Genomic DNA, 15,652 nt, shown 5'->3' with positions numbered 1-15,652 from the left:
GTTTTTGAGGTTCAATGTAAAGTAAGGCCTTCCCAGGTGGTGCTAGTGGTAAAGAACCCATCTGCCAATGCGGGAGACGCGGGAGACATTGGAGACTCAGGATCAATCCCTGGATTGGGAAGATCCCCTGGAGGAGAGCATGGCAACCCACTCCAGTATTCTTGCCTCTAGAATCCCATGGACAGAGGAGCCTGGAGGGCTACCGTCCAAAGGTGACCCTATGGACTGTGTGTATACACACACACACACACACACACATTCCATGAGAGATGTGTGTGTGTGTGTGTGTGTGTATGGAAGGAAAATTATGACCAACCTAGACAGCATATTAAAAAGCAGGGACATTACTTTGCCAACAAAGGTCCGTCTAGTCAAGTCTATGGTTTTTCCAGTAGTTATATATGGATGTGAGAGTTGGAAAAACCTGAGTGTCGAAGAATTGATGCTTTTGAACTGTGGTGTTAGAGAAGACTCTTGAGAGTTTGGAGAAGAGTCTTGAGAGTCCCTTGGACTGCAAGGAGATCCAACCAGTCCATCCTAAAGGAGATCAGTCCTGGGTGTTCATTGGAAGGACTGATGTTGAAGCTGAAACTCCAATACTTTGGCCACCTGATGCAAAGAGCTGACTCATTTGAAAAGACCCCGATCCTGGGAAAGATTGAGGGCAGGAGGAGAAGCGGACGACAGAGGATGAGATGGTTGGATGGCATCACTGACTCAATGGACATGAGTTTGAGTAAACTTTGGGAGTTGGTGATGGGCAGGGAGGCCTGGCATGCTGCAGTCCATGGGGTCGCAAAGAGTCGGACACAACTGAGTGACTGAACTGAACTGAATTGAACTGATATACATATATTTGTATACACACACACACATACATATCATGGAATATTACTCAGCCATCAGAAAAGATGAAACCTTGCCATTTTCAGCAACATGGCTAGACCTAGAGTGAAGTAAGAGAAAGACAAATATTATATGATATCACTTATATGTGGAACCTAAAAAGTGCAAATGAATCTATTAGAGAACAGTAACAGACACACAGACATAGAAAACAAACTTGTGGTTACCAAAGGGGAAAGCAAGGCAGGGGAGAGATAAATTAGGAAGGGGGATTGACAGATACACACTACTATATATAAAATAGATATAAAACCAGGATTTACTACATAACACAGGGAATAAAATAATATCTTGTAATATCCTATTATGGAAAATAATCTGAAAAAATATATAACTGAATCACTTTGCTATATACCTGAAACAGACATAGTACTGTAAATCAACAATACTTCAGTCAAAAAAAAAAACCACAAAAAAACCCTTTCTTGATAAAATAAAAAGTTAGCAAATACATATTTGTTTCCCCTCCTCCCCTTTTTTTTCTGATATCTGTGAGCTCCCCAAATCACTGGATCCGCTGCTTTCAGTGGCGAGCTTTCCATGTAACTGTGGTATGTGTTCTGTCTTAGGGCTCCCCGAGTGGCACTAGTGGTAAAGAACCCACCTGCCCATGCAGGAGACCCAAGAGACCAGTGTTCCATCCCTGGGTGGGGAAGAGCCCCTGGAGGAGGGCATGGCAACCTACTCCAGTATTCTGCCTGAAGAATCCCATGAGCAGAGGAGCCTGGTGGGCTGCAGTGCACGGGGTCACAAAGAGTGGGACATGACCAAAGTGACTTAGCACGTACGCAGGCGTTCTGTCTAAAGGGGAAGCTTGCTACACTTTTTTCAGTGAGCCCCAGAAGAATGATGCCAACTCCCTTCAAATGCTAAGAAGGCGTTTCTTTACCCACAGTGGGAACTGGGGCTCCTCTGGCACCACCCCAAGGAGGAGGCTGTGCTACCAAGAACAGGGGAGCCTCGCCTACACCACAGGGCTGGTACAACTGTGGTGGGGGTGGGCATACTCAGCCCAGGAGAGAAGTTACCTTGGCACCAAGGAAGGTCCTCTGATCATAGGCTTGAGAAGATTCTGGAAAGCAAACTGAGGCAACATGCAGGCAACATCTTCTCCACTACTAATTCTCTCCTCTTCCTCCCCATCTCCTGACTTCCTCAGATGGATTCATTTTAGGAACCTCGGGGCCTCCAGGGAAATTATTTAGGGGGCCAGTTTATGCAGCCAAAGTTAACTTGCTTGTTTTTAAATAACCAGGGTCTGGACATTGAATTTTTAATTTAGAAAACTCCAAAAATAAAGCAAGAGGCTAAAGGTAAGTAAAAAGAAAGCTTCATGATTTCCCCTATTGTTGGAGAAAAAAAATGAAAAATGCGTGGAGGAGCTTTTGGTCCAGAGCCGCAAATATGCATGATCAGTTACATGGATGCAGAGCCATGGCAGGAGGTGGGGCCCCCTTATCGCTGTCGGTGACTGCATCCATGCTAATTCTCAGGGCGGGAGACTTTGGAGGTATGATTAGGCGACTAGAAGGCAGTCTCCTATTCCTGAGAGAACAATCCTCGCCCCACTCCGCGTGCGATCTGCAGTAAGATCTTGGATTTGACCTATGCCTTCTGTGTCTCGAAGGATCAGTGATTGCGATTCGGTAACAGGACAGGACCAGCTCGCCTTTCTCTCTCTCCATCCTTCCCTCCCTCCCAAGGATAACCTCCATTTCGTTGGAATCAGGTTTAAGCAGCAACCTTATGAGATGCCAGAGGCAAACTGGAACCCACCGTCAATGTGTTTTGGGGCCCTGACTGCCCCGCTCCCCAGAGCTGGCTTACAAATGAATAGGCTCGGTCTCTGGCGCCGAGTCCCCACCGAGACCGCTTGGTTTGCATTTCTACTCATCCTGGGGGCTTACCTTGCTATCTTACTGCGTACCTGGGGGTGGGGGTAGGGGTAGAGGGTGTGTGGGTGTTGTCCACTTGGAGATGAGAAGGGCTTGGGAAATGTAATTTAAAAAAAATCTTCTTAAAAGTTGCGAAGGAGAGCTTGCAGCTGGGTGGAAGCTCGGAAGGAGAGGCGCCGGGCAGCACTAGTGCGGAGCGGGTCGTCCCCTCTCCACCCACCAACCAGGGCAGGGCCCAGCGGAGAGCTCCCCTGAGGTGGTCCAGGCACAGCTCGGAAGGGATCTGCCCTTCCTCGGGCCTGTGGCTTTCCGCGAGCGGGCAGCTGGGGAGAGGGATTCTCGAGTTCAAAGAGCCACCTGTTCCCCGCGGAGGAATTGGGGGCGGGCGAGAAGAGCGGTGGTGGGTGCGGCGGGGCGGGGGGGAGTCCCCCCGGAAGGAGAGCAGGTGGCAGATTGCCTTCAGGAAAAGAATGCCCAGGGGACCCGAAAGCCAGTATTTTGGAGCCCAGACCCCTTGACCCTGGGAAGACCAACTGGCCGGAAGTCATGGGCACTTCTCAGTGATTAAACATTTTGCACGCTTTCACACGGGTTTAGCACTTTTATTATGTGGTTGAAAAGTACTCATACTGGGACAAAAAAATCTATAAATAAAAATTCGTTAATGAATGTGTGAAATCATAGCCGAACCTATAAATTAATACAAGTTAAAAACTCAGGTGCGTGAGGCGTGTCACGTGGTATGCAAAATGCTTGTCTTCAGGGGCCCCGGCAGCGCCCCAGATACCTGGGGACGTGGCCTACAGGGAACCCAGTAGAAGAGCGTTTAAAACATCAGCCCCCTCCCCGCAGTAATCTTAGTGATGAGGGGTCGCCGAGTTTCCAATTCTGTATCTTCAGCCCAGATTGGACCCTGACTTTTAGCGCTCATATCCAGATGCTTTGGGCTACATGGATATCTGGCAGGCAAAACTCATTTCCAGATTGAATTTTTCTCCATCTGAGTTAGAAACCTAGAAGTTACCCTGGATTCCTCCCTCTCTTTCAGTGATGCCATGACCTGTTTCGCCCCTGGCCATATTTGGCCAACTTTGCTTCCTAAAGCTCCTCTGTAACCCCCTACTCCACCCATCTCTGTCTCTTGACGCTCCTGGCCTGGCTCAGGCCAGCAGTGGTCCTTGTCAGGTTCAATAGAAACCACTTCCACAAAAACCTTTCAAAACTGCCTATTTGCCATACCACCCTGGTGCTTAACAATTCACCAGGTGAGGAAGGTCAATATGAGTAGTCATAAGAGAAATGCAATCACCCTGAGACACCACTACACACCATTCAGAGTAGCTAAAATAAAAAAATAGTGACAACATCAAATGCTGGTGATGATGTGGGCAAATTGTATCATTCATCCGTTGCTGGTAAGAATTTAAAATGGTCCAACTCTGGAAACCCTTATGGCAGAAAGCAAAGAAGAACTAAAGAGCCTCTTGATGAAAGTGAAAGAGCAGAGTGAAAAAGTTGGCTTAAACCTCAACATTCAGAAAACTAAGATCATGGCATCCGGTCCCATCACTTCATAGCAAATAGATGGGGAAAAAGTAGAAACAGTGACAGACTTTATTTTGGGGGGCTCCAAAATATTGCAGATGGTGACTGCAGCCATGAAATTAAATGATGCTTGCTCCTTGGAAGAAAAGTTATGACCAACCTAGACAGCATATTCAAAGCAGAGACATTACTTTACCAACAAAGGTCCATCTAGTCAAAGCTATGGTTTTTCTGGTAGTCATAAATGGATGTGAGAGTTGGACTATAAAGAAAGCTGAGCACCGAAGAATTGATACTTCTGAACTATGGTGTTGGAGAAGACTCTTGAGAGTCCCTTGGACTGCAAGGAGATCCAACCAGTCCATCCCAAAGGAAATCAGTCCTGAATATTCATTGGAAGGACTGATGCTGAAGCTGAAACTCCAATATTTTGGCCACCTGATGTGAAGAGGTGACTCATCTGAAAAGACTCTGATGCTCGGAAAGATTGAGGACAGGAGGAGAAGGGGATGACAGAGGATGAGATGGTTGGATGGCATCACTGACTCAATGGACATGAGTTTGAGTAAACTTTGGGAGTTGGTGATGGACAGGGAGGCCTGATGTGCTGCAGACCATGGAGTTGCAAAGAGTCAGACACGACTGAGTGACTGAACTGAACTCTGGAAAACACACTTTGGAAAATTGCTTGACAGTGTCTTAAAAAAGCCTAGCATGCAATTACCATGGAACCAGTAAGTACACTCCTGAGCAATTATGTTCATGCAAAAACCTATACATGAAGGTTCACAGCAGTTTTATTGTAATACCTCAAAACTGTCCTTCCATACTCCAGATATCATTCAATAGGGGAATGGTTAAGCAAACTCTGATACATCTATACCATGAAATAATATCCAGCAGCAACAAGGACCAAACTATTGAGAGATGTAACAAATTAGATGAATCTCCAGGAAATGATACTGAGGGTAAAAGGTCAAACCAAGAAGGAATGGATGATAGGAATGTACAATTCCATTTATATAACATTCTTCAAGTGATAACATTTTGTTTCATTTTTTATCATTGTCCTTGGAGGACAGGGGTTTGGGATGGGGTGGGGAGAGCAGGAGGGAGGTGGGTGTGATTATAAAAAGGCACCATGAAGGACACTTTTGGTTGAACTGTTGAGTAGTTAGTTTGACCGCAGTGGTGGATACCCAAACCTGCAGAGGGGACAAAATTGTTTATCTTTAACACATGCATACATGCACACTGCTGCTGCTGCTAAGTTGCTTCAGTTGTGTCCGACTCTGCGACCCCATAGACGGCAGCCCACCAGGCTCCCCCGTCCCTGGGATTCTCCAGGCAAGAACACTGGAGTGGGTTGCCATTTCCTTCTCCAATGCATGAAAGTGAAAAGTGAAAGTGAAGTTGCTCAGTCGTGTCCGACTCTTAGCGACCCCATGGACTGCAGCCTACCAGGCTCCTCCATCCATGGGCTTTTCCAGGCAAGAGTACTGGAGTGGGGTGCCATTGCCTTCTCCATACATGCACACAAGTATGAGTAAAACTGAGAAATCTGAATAAGATGGGTGTAGATTGTATTAGTGGTAGCATCCTAGTTGTACTGAAAAATATTACCATGGGAGAAATTGGGTGAAGTGTAAGAGACTTTTCTGTATTATTTCTTACAACTGCTTGTGAGTCTGCAATGATCTCAATATTTTCTGTTAAACATTTTAATTTCTTTCTGTTAAAAATTTTGTGGTAAACTATACATAACAATTTACCATCTTACCATTTATGAATGTTCAGTTCTGAGGCATTAATGCCACAGAATTAATGCCACGGAAGTAACTAATGGTTGTGATTAATGGTACAACCATCAACCTGTTCTTTGCCAGAGCTTTTTCATCTTCAGCAACGCAAACTCTGTACCTATTACTTACTAACTCCCCATTCTCTCTTCCCTTCATACTTCTTTTTTTCATCTGGAAAAAAAAAAGAAAAACCAAACAACCTTCCTTGAAACGGAGCAGGACCCTCTGGGCCTTGCCCCCCACCGAGTCCTCTGCCGGGTCTTTGTGGAAAACTTTAGTCAAAGAATAAGTTTAATCAGAGAAGTGAGAAATGCGGAAACAAAGGAAAACAGTCAAAGGAGACTAAATAATAATAATGAAGCCATTTAGCTTAGTCAAGGACCTTTAGTTCTTTCTCAAGGGCTATAGATAATACTCTGAGCCATAGCGAGTGAGCTGTCTTATAGATACTGCAACTCAGGTGGAAGAAGCTACCTACATGATGACCAGACTGTACCCAGGACATAAGCTGCCACAATTTCCAGAACTGGCCTCAGAGGAATGGACACAAACCACGCTGGAACTGAAGACTAACTGTACCTACAACAATCAAGATGACGCTGGTCAGACCACCGATGACCAATCTGAAGATGACTGTCAGAGCTGACTGTGGTTTCTGCATGTATCTCTCCCCCTCAATCTGTCTATAAAAGCTCTCACCTCCATTTGTCAGGGCAGGGGAGTCAGCCTATGAACAGATGTCTGCCACCCTCCCTCCCCCAGTTGCTGGCATCTGAAATAAAGCTAACTTTCCTTCCCACCAACCTGGGATGTCTATTGGCTTTTGAGCAGCAAGCAGGCAGAACTCACACACACACGCTCCTTTCGATAACATCCTGAGTGTCTCATTGACCACAGGGCAGGCTCTCTCAGTGTCTTGAGCTGTTCTTGTCCTGGTCTTGCTGGTGTTCTGGCCCTCATGGGAATCTTGTCTGGCCTTGTCAGTTCCCTGGGAATTTTGTTGCTGTCGTCTGCTTGTTAGGACACTCAACTTCTCCCTGCCTTGTGGATTCAGTTTCAGGTCCCTTCCAAAGCCCTGGAAGGGCAGCTAGCAACGTGTTCACAAGGCCATAAGTTTTTTTTAAATTGAGGTATAGTTGATTTACAATATTTCAGGTGTGCTTATATATGTAGGGGCTTCCCAGGTGGCACTAGTGGTAAAGAAGCTGCCGGCCAGTGCAGGAGATATAAGAGATGTGGGTTTGACTCCTGGGTTGGGAAGATCCCCTGGAGGAGGGCATGGCCACCCGCTCCAGTATTCTTGTCTGGACAATCCCATGAACAGAGGAGCCTGGTGGGCTACGATCCATAGGGTTGAAAAGAGTCGGATGGTGACTTGGCAGGCACATGCGTATCTATACATATACATATTTTTTCTGATTCTTTTCCATTGCAGATTATTCTAAGATATTGGATGTAGTTCCATGTGCTATACAGTAGGTCCTTGTTAATCTATTTTATATACAGTAGTGTGTATATGTTAACTCCAAACTCCTAATTTACTCCTCCCCTCAAGCCATACGTTTTTGTAAATTTGCAAAAATAAAATATTTTCTCTGCAATCAGGTATGACCTTGGGCATTTTCTTTCCTGGTCCCCCTGCTGCCTCTACCATGCCTAAAGTTGTTGACTGTTTTGGTACATTGGTATGTTCCATGGTTTTTTTTCCCCAGGTTGGCCAAGCATGGATTTTTTCTTTCAAGCATTTAAGTGTCATGAGAAGATCTGCCCATTATGAAACCATGTGAACCTTGTAAAACAGAATGTGTCAAGTACTCTAAAATATATTTCTGAAGATTTGGGAGAAGAGCCTAAACATAATTAAGAAGAAAAAGCTTATTGAAAAAGTTGATAAACCTTGAATATGCATTTTTCTTGGCATTTGGAAAGAGATTTTGGAACATTTCAATAGAAGAAGTGGGAAATTACAGACTCTTAATTTGGATGTAGATGAAAGAGAATCTATTTTTGTCATCTTTAAATTAGTTTGTTTATTTGAGAGCCAACAGATAAACTTAATGGACTATGAAAAAACATTAAAATAAACCAAGAAATAAATACAAATTATTCATACCTTAAAAAATTGTAAGAGAAATTTTTTTGATATTTCAAAGGCAGAAATTCACCAAGAGAAAGATATTCTCTTTCTAATAGAGGGGATGACTAAATCCTTGGATTTTTTTGATAAGCCAGTTAATTAAGAGGAGTGAATCATATGAACATGTTGGGAAAAGGCTTAAGTTTCTTGCTGATTTGCTCCAGAATACTGACATTGACAACACAATTTAAACTTATAATACACACTATAATAAGAAAATCAACACCAAACTGGTTAATGACATTCATCAGTTCAAAGAATTTGAAGAATCTCATAGTCACTGCCTAAGAAAATTTGAAATACCCGAACACTTCACAGCTCATATATAATCCTTGAGAGGTTCTCTTGGTTTTGACAACAATCCTACAATTTCCATGAACAAACCAGAAGTTAGTTGGGAAGTGGAAAGAATTCCTTATAAACTGTTAAGAATAAAAATAAAATTTCTATCAATCATGTCAGGAGAAGAACTGAATGATCTATTTTCCCTGCAGAAAAAATTACATTATTAGAGGAAGAGCAATCAGAGAATGTGCAGGACAAATGTGTAGGGATGAAAGTATTGCTGAGGTGGATTAGGCAGTTAATAAAAATATAGGTTTTTGGATAGTGTAATGTTTGTGATAGTTGATCAATTTTGCAAATTTGCAGTTTGTTGAGTTTTTTTGTTACTCTAAGTAAATATTCATTTTTGCACCTGATTTTGTATTTATAACTTCATATTTTAAAGGAAAGCCCTCAGATTGCATTAGCCCCACAAAATCTGGCTCTATCTCTACCCCAGGTCTCATCTCACCTCTCTTAGTTGCATGACTCCCTGGGATATTCTAAGAGCCCATTTAATATCATCCCTCCCAACATGTTAAAAAAACAAAACCCCAAAAAACTTTGCTTATACTTTCATCTTCCTGACCACGAAGGACAATCATGTAATGGACAAGAGCAGATACTGAGTTGGCAAAAAAATTTGTTTATGTTTTTCCAAGCTATCTTCTGGAAGAATCCAAATGAACTTTTTGGCCCATCCAATATTTGGGAGCAAGGCTACCTGGGTCTGAATTCCGTCACTCTGGCCTGGCTGCTTTGTGACCTCAGGCAAACTGCTTATGCTCCCAATGCCTCCATGTTTTCTTCTATAAAACAGGGATGATAATAGTATACACCGTAAAGTATCATTGTGAGGATTAAATGACTTCAATACAAGAAGTGCTTTAAAAAAGCCTGGCATGTGTTCCCAGGACCTAGCAAGGGATCTGGCAGAAAGTCTGGCATGTGGTAGGTACTCAGTAAAGGTTGGGTTAACATGAGTGAGTGGCTTGCTTGTGGAGAAGGGCCGAGGCATATGGCTTAACAGGATACAGCCTTCAGTGTATCGATCTTTTTGGTCTTGAATTTGTTTCCCCATAAAACAGTGGTCTCACAGTGAAGTCCTTCATAGTCCTAAAATCCTATGAGTTAGTGGAGATACAATAATAAGTAATTGTATTATTCATTAGAGTGAACATTCACGGAAGCTCAATAACTTTAGTTCTCTTGACGATTTCTGGATACTTGCTCTTGACTCTGATTCTTCAAATATTTTCTGTAAGCAAGCAGGATAAAAATAGTAACAGCATCCCAACTCTAGACTTTGTGATTACAAGTTCATACTCATCTTATTACTAATAGTTGTCAGTCTTGAACATCCTTATTTTTCTTCTCTTTAGTAGTATCCATAGTAACTTGTATTTTTATACATCTCTAGATTTAGGAGGTATGTGCTTGTGATGGTGAATTTCATGTGTCAATTTGGCTAGGTTATGGTGCCCATTTGGTCAAACATTTGTCTAGATGTTGCTGTGAAGGCCTCTCCAGACACGATTAACATTTACCATCAGTTGACTCTAAATAAAGCATTTTATTTTCCATAACATGGGTGGGCCTCATCCAATCAGTTGCAGCCTAAGAGCAAAGACTGAGGTTTACGAAGAGGAGGGAGTTCTGTTTCAACATCGGAACATTGAAACCTTGCCTGAGTTCCAGCCTGCTGGCTTGCCCAGCAAATACGTTGCCAGGCCTACAATCATGGGAGCTGAGAGAAGGAGAGAGATTTAAGATCTCTCTATCATATGTCTACACGTATATCTGAAACATATATTCTGTTTCTCTGGAGAACCTAGACTCACACAGCACTCCAATAGGTCAACTCAAGATGTATACAAAGTATGCATGCATTCATTCATTTCTTCGTCTAGTCAGTAAGAAGTTATTGAGATAAACATGTATGTGGCACCATAAAGGGGATTGAACATGATCTGTAAAATGTCACAGGAAGTCCGATGGACTCACACTGCGGCTTCCTGAAAATATCCAGTAGCATCTTATTAAACAACAAAATAGTAATCATTAAGGGCTTCTCTGGTGGCTCAGTTGATAATGAATCTGCCTGCCAATGCAGGAGTCTTGGGTTTGATCCCTGGTTCAGGATGATCCTCTGGAGAAGGGAATGGCAACCCACTCCAGTATTCTTGCCTGGCAAATCCCATGGACAGAGGACCTGGAGGGCTACAGTCCATGGGGTCACAAAGAATCGGATACAACTTAGTGAGTAAACCACCACCACCACCAGTAATTATTATAGGAGCTCAGAGGCACAGTGTTAGTTTGGTTTGACAAAGGGCGTTTTTTCTGGGACCTCTTGAGTCTAAACTTTAATGATTGGAAGATGAGATAGTTAGCAGAATGTTCTCCGAAACGAGATCCTTCTTTTTCTCCTAGATTCTTGATGGTACTCATCTTCAAATCTTGATATTTTTAACATTAATTTTTTTTTTCTGTGCTGTGTCTTTGTTGCTGTGCTTAGGCTTTCTCTAGTTGCAGTGAGCAGGGAATAACCTTCATTGTGGCGCACGGGCTTCTCACTGCAGTGTCTTCTCTTGCTGTAGAGCATGGGGCTCTGGAGCTTGGGCTCAGCAGTTGTAGCCCTCGGGCTTACTTGCTCCAGCACATGTGAGATCCCATGTACCCTGCATTGGCAGGCGGATTCTCATCCATTGTACCACCAGGAAATTCCTAACATTTTTAATCTGTGAAATGTTTTGATGCGCCAAAAGACTTTGGGACTGTTTTGGAGCTGGAAGGTGGGAAGGGGGAATGAGAAGGCAGAGTGAGAGGGACAGGGCATCACGACCAGGACAGAGGGATCTGGTTACCAGTCTTGGCTCTGGCATCAACTGGGTGACCATGGGTACACCGCAGAGCTTCCCTAACTCTCATGTTCTTATTTGTAAAGTGGGGGAGAATCTGTCCTTGAAGGGCGATTAGAGGACTCGCTAAGATCACACGCATCGGATGCCAAGAACAGGATCTTTTTTCTTCCCAGCCAGTACGCTATCACTAGGTCGTCCCTCCCACCTTGCCTCCCGTGCGCCTGCGCCTGGGCCAACAGGCTCTCGAATCCCGTGGTGGGAGTGTAGCAGAAGGCAGCGAGCCTTTCCCTGTCCATTCATCTTCTTTGCAACTTTGCATTAAAGACAGAGAGAAGCTGACCTACCGGTTTAAAACTCGAACACGAGCCATGTGCACTGTTTCCAAACTGTGGACGACACCTTCTGGGAACCAAGCAGCAGACTTCTGACAGATGCTGCGTCTCACAGTTTGAGGGTCTGCTTTACGGCAGCGCCCATGGGGTGCAGCCCTGTTCTCTCCTGTTACAGTAAGTCCCTCCATACGAGCCTTCCAACTGAGAACTTGGAAGCATGCGAGTGTGTATTCGCACGTCCAATCACGGAAGTTAGTTCTGTTTGAGGAGACACCGTCGGTTTTGGAGGTGCAGGACCTGAACGTGGAACGGTGCATGAAGTTTGGAGCAGCTATTCAGAACGCAATCCAGTGCCACCGTGTCATCCATGACAAGAATAAAAGAGCTGCTACCCAGATATCACTGGATTGGTTCTTCAAGAGGGTGCTGCTGCTGCTGCTAAGTCGCTTCAGTCGTGTCCGACTCTGTGCGACCCCAGAGACGGCAGCCTGCCAGGCTCCCCCGTCCCTGGGATTCTCCAGGCAAGAACACTGGAGTGGGTTGCCATTTCCTTCTCCAATGCATGACAGTGAAAAGTGAAAGTGAAGTCACTCAGTCGTGTCCGACTCTTAGCGACCCCATGGACTACAGCCTACCAGGCTCCTCTTCCCATGGGATTTTCCAGGCAAGAATACTGGTAGATAGACTTAAATCCAGCAAGGAAGCAGAACCCTTGCCATCAATGTCAGGCGTGAGTGAACTCTTAGCTTGCCCTCTGTCTCCTATTGCCGACGACCCTTCAGGTCTACCGTCTCCCACCTCCTCTCCCTCCTCCATCAGGAACTCTTCTGGCCTGTTCACTCCGTGCCAGCCCCTGTGTGCCAGCTGTTGTGATGTACTGTTCAAGGTACTGCACTGTAAGATCAAAAATGCTTTCTTATTTTTTTTTTTTTTGCCAGTGGTCTGTCTGTTTTATTGACAGCTGGATGCTCAAGCGTTGACTGTGTACTTCCTGAGGGGGTACAGCCGCTCCTTCTGCTGCTGCTTCTTGGTCTTCAGGTTCTCTTCATGCTTGTTGAGTCGGCGGCGCATGACACGTGTTTTCTTGGGCCGCAGATCCAGGGGCTTGTACTTCTTGCCCTTACAGAATTTCCTGAGGTTCTCTTTCTGAGTCTGGTTAATGACGGTCAGTACACGGGCGATGGATTTACGAACCACTCGGATCTTGGAGAGTTTGGAAGCCGCGCCGCCTGTCACTTTAGCCACGCGCAGCTGGGACAGCTCCACCTTCAGGTCCTCCAGCTGTTTCAGCAGCTCCTCCTTCTTCTTGCCGCGAAGGTCTCGAGCCTTAATCTTGGCCATGGCTGTATAGTCTGCCTCCGCTGCCTTCTCGGAGGGAAAGAGGAAGAGGCCCTTAATTTTTTTTGTGTTTGTCTTTTATATGTTGTGTTTGTGTGAAAAGTATTATAAACCTATTACAGTACAGTACTATATAGCCAACTGTGCTAGCTGGGTACCTAGGTTAACTGTATTGGACTTAATAACAAATTGGACTTAGGCATGCACTCTCGGAATACAACTTGCTCATACATAGGGGACTTACTGTCCTCTTATCCTGTGGTGTTGGATGGCATCTTGAGTGACCCAGGAGAGCTGCAACCTGCTTAGAGGAGTCAGAGAAGCTTAGTCTGTGAGCCTAATAGCATGGTGTTTGGATGAGAGAGATGAGCTTGAATCCTGGTTCCTGGTCTCCTATTCTAAAGAGGACAGTCAGATGTCCCCTGTTCAGGCTCTTGGAGCTGACATTTATAATATGGAAGCTATTTTTACTTTCACTGGGGTGGGATTACTACAGAACCCATCTGACTACAGAGGAACTGCAAAGAGGACTCTAGACCGGGTCAACTCAATTTGTTTGGGATCTAGTTCCTTGTTTCCCAGACCTGGTCTGGCCTTGGAATCAGCTGAGGGGGAAGGTCTTGTTAAAAATGTAGGTTACCAGGACTCTTAACAGAGCTAATGAAATAAAATGTCTGTTGGGCATATGTGTTTATAAAAAAGGGACTTCTGGGTAGTGCTAGTGGTAAAGAACCGCCTACCAATGCAGGAGATGCTGGAGACATGGGTTTGATCCCTGGGTTGGGAAGATCCCCTGGATTATGGGTACGGCAACCCACTCCAGTATCCTTGCCTGGAGAACCTCAGATATTTGTACACCCCATGTTCATAGCAGCACTATTCAATAGCCAAAAGGCGGAAACAACCATGAGCATGTTCATGGACAGAGGAAAGGAAGAAACAAAATGTATTCTACACAAACAACGGAATATTATTCAGCCTTAAAAAGGAAGGGCATTTTGACACTTGCTACAACCTAGATGGACCTTGATGACATTATGCTAAGTGAAATAAGCCAGTCACGAAAGACAAATACAGTGTAATTCCACTTAAACGAGGTACCTAGAATAATCACATTCTCACAAATGGAAAGAAACAGTGGTTGCCAAGAGCTGGAAAGAGAAGAAATGGGGGATTACTTTTGAATGGGCACAGAGTTTCAGCTTAGGATGATGAAAAAGTTCTGGAAATGGATGGTGATGATGGTTGCACAAAAGCATGAATGTGCTTAAGGCCACTGAAGTGTACACTTTAAAATATTTAAAATGGTGAATTTAATGTCATGAATTTCGCCACACACATACACAAGCAGCACAGGCTTTTCTATCACAATGAGGCTGGGAAGTTAAAATTAAGAATCCTTTGCCATTCCAGGATAAAGAAGTTGTGGTACATAGACATACAATGGAATATTACTCAGCCACTAAAAGGAGCAACTTTGAGTCAGTTGATGTGAGGTGGATGAAACTAGAGCCTGTTGTACAGAGTGATGTAAGTCAGGAGGAGGAAAACAATGATTAAATATTAATGCATAGAGGATAGAATCTAGAAAAATGGTACTGATGAATCTATTTGCAGGGTAGGAATAGAGATGCGGCACACACAGAGAATGGACTTATGGACACAGAGTGGGAAGGAGAGGGTGTGAGGAAGTGAGAGAGCCACGTCGATGTGTACACATTACCACGTGTGGAACAGATAGCTGGTGGGAAGCTTCTGTAATACGCTGGGGGCTCGGCTCAATGCTCTGGGACGACCCAGAGCTGTGCGATGGCAGTAGGGTGGGCGGGAGGCTCAACAGGGAGGGGATATGTGTATACTTACGACTGATTCTGTTGGCAGAAACCAACACACCATTGCAAAGCAACTATTTTCCAATTAAAAATAAATGAAAAAAAAAATAAGGTGAATAGGAAGAAATCACAAAAAAAAGAATCCTTTGCTGTTCCACATGGCTTCCTTTCTGCTCTTTTACCCAGTGTATCCGGCACGCTGCCTCCGGGCATTGCCACCCCAAGGCACCCCTTTAGATAAGGATGCAGCTGAGCGGGGTGCCTGGGCTGGGAGGCAGAAAGGTTCAGCTGGAGGAGCTGTGGAGGGATTTCCTGTCAAGCCACAATCACGCCACTGCTGCCGTCCCATCCTCTACACCCTCTGTTCGCTTTGCAGTGTGAGGACAGGCGGGCTCGGGGGAGGTGAGCACCAGACCTGCCTAGGTCCTAGGGACCACTCTTGGCTCAGCCTTCTCCCCATCACTAAGCTCCCGCGTTTGACATCAAGCAGCCAGGATGACTGACCCAGGGCATCTCACCCTCACTTCCTTGGAGGGTTAGGGGAAGTGAGAGCCTACAGCCTTCCTCCTGGGAGACAAAATCTGGTGGCCGTGGGAGTTGAAGGGTCAAGAAGGAAGAGAAGGGCAGGTTCCCAGGGACCTGCTGTTCCCCCAGCAGCCATCTGCTGCTGCCTGGGG

At 44.9% G+C, this 15,652-nt stretch overlaps 1 protein-coding gene and 1 pseudogene across 1 annotated transcript in view; one reads left to right on the top strand and one right to left on the bottom strand.

The window, feature by feature from the left end:
- The window catches only part of LOC138984431 (uncharacterized), a 182,692-nt gene that overhangs the window by 11,264 nt on the left and 155,776 nt on the right, over nt 1-15,652 (top strand). The window lies entirely within an intron of this gene.
- On the bottom strand, nt 12,743-13,210 carry LOC138984325 (large ribosomal subunit protein uL29 pseudogene; annotated as a pseudogene).

Source organism: Bos mutus, chromosome 21 (assembly GCF_027580195.1).
Source record: "Bos mutus isolate GX-2022 chromosome 21, NWIPB_WYAK_1.1, whole genome shotgun sequence".
Lineage (NCBI taxonomy): Eukaryota > Metazoa > Chordata > Mammalia > Artiodactyla > Bovidae > Bos > Bos mutus.
The sequence above is the reverse complement of the archived record's forward strand: the minus strand, read 5'-3'. Positions and strand labels throughout refer to the sequence as shown.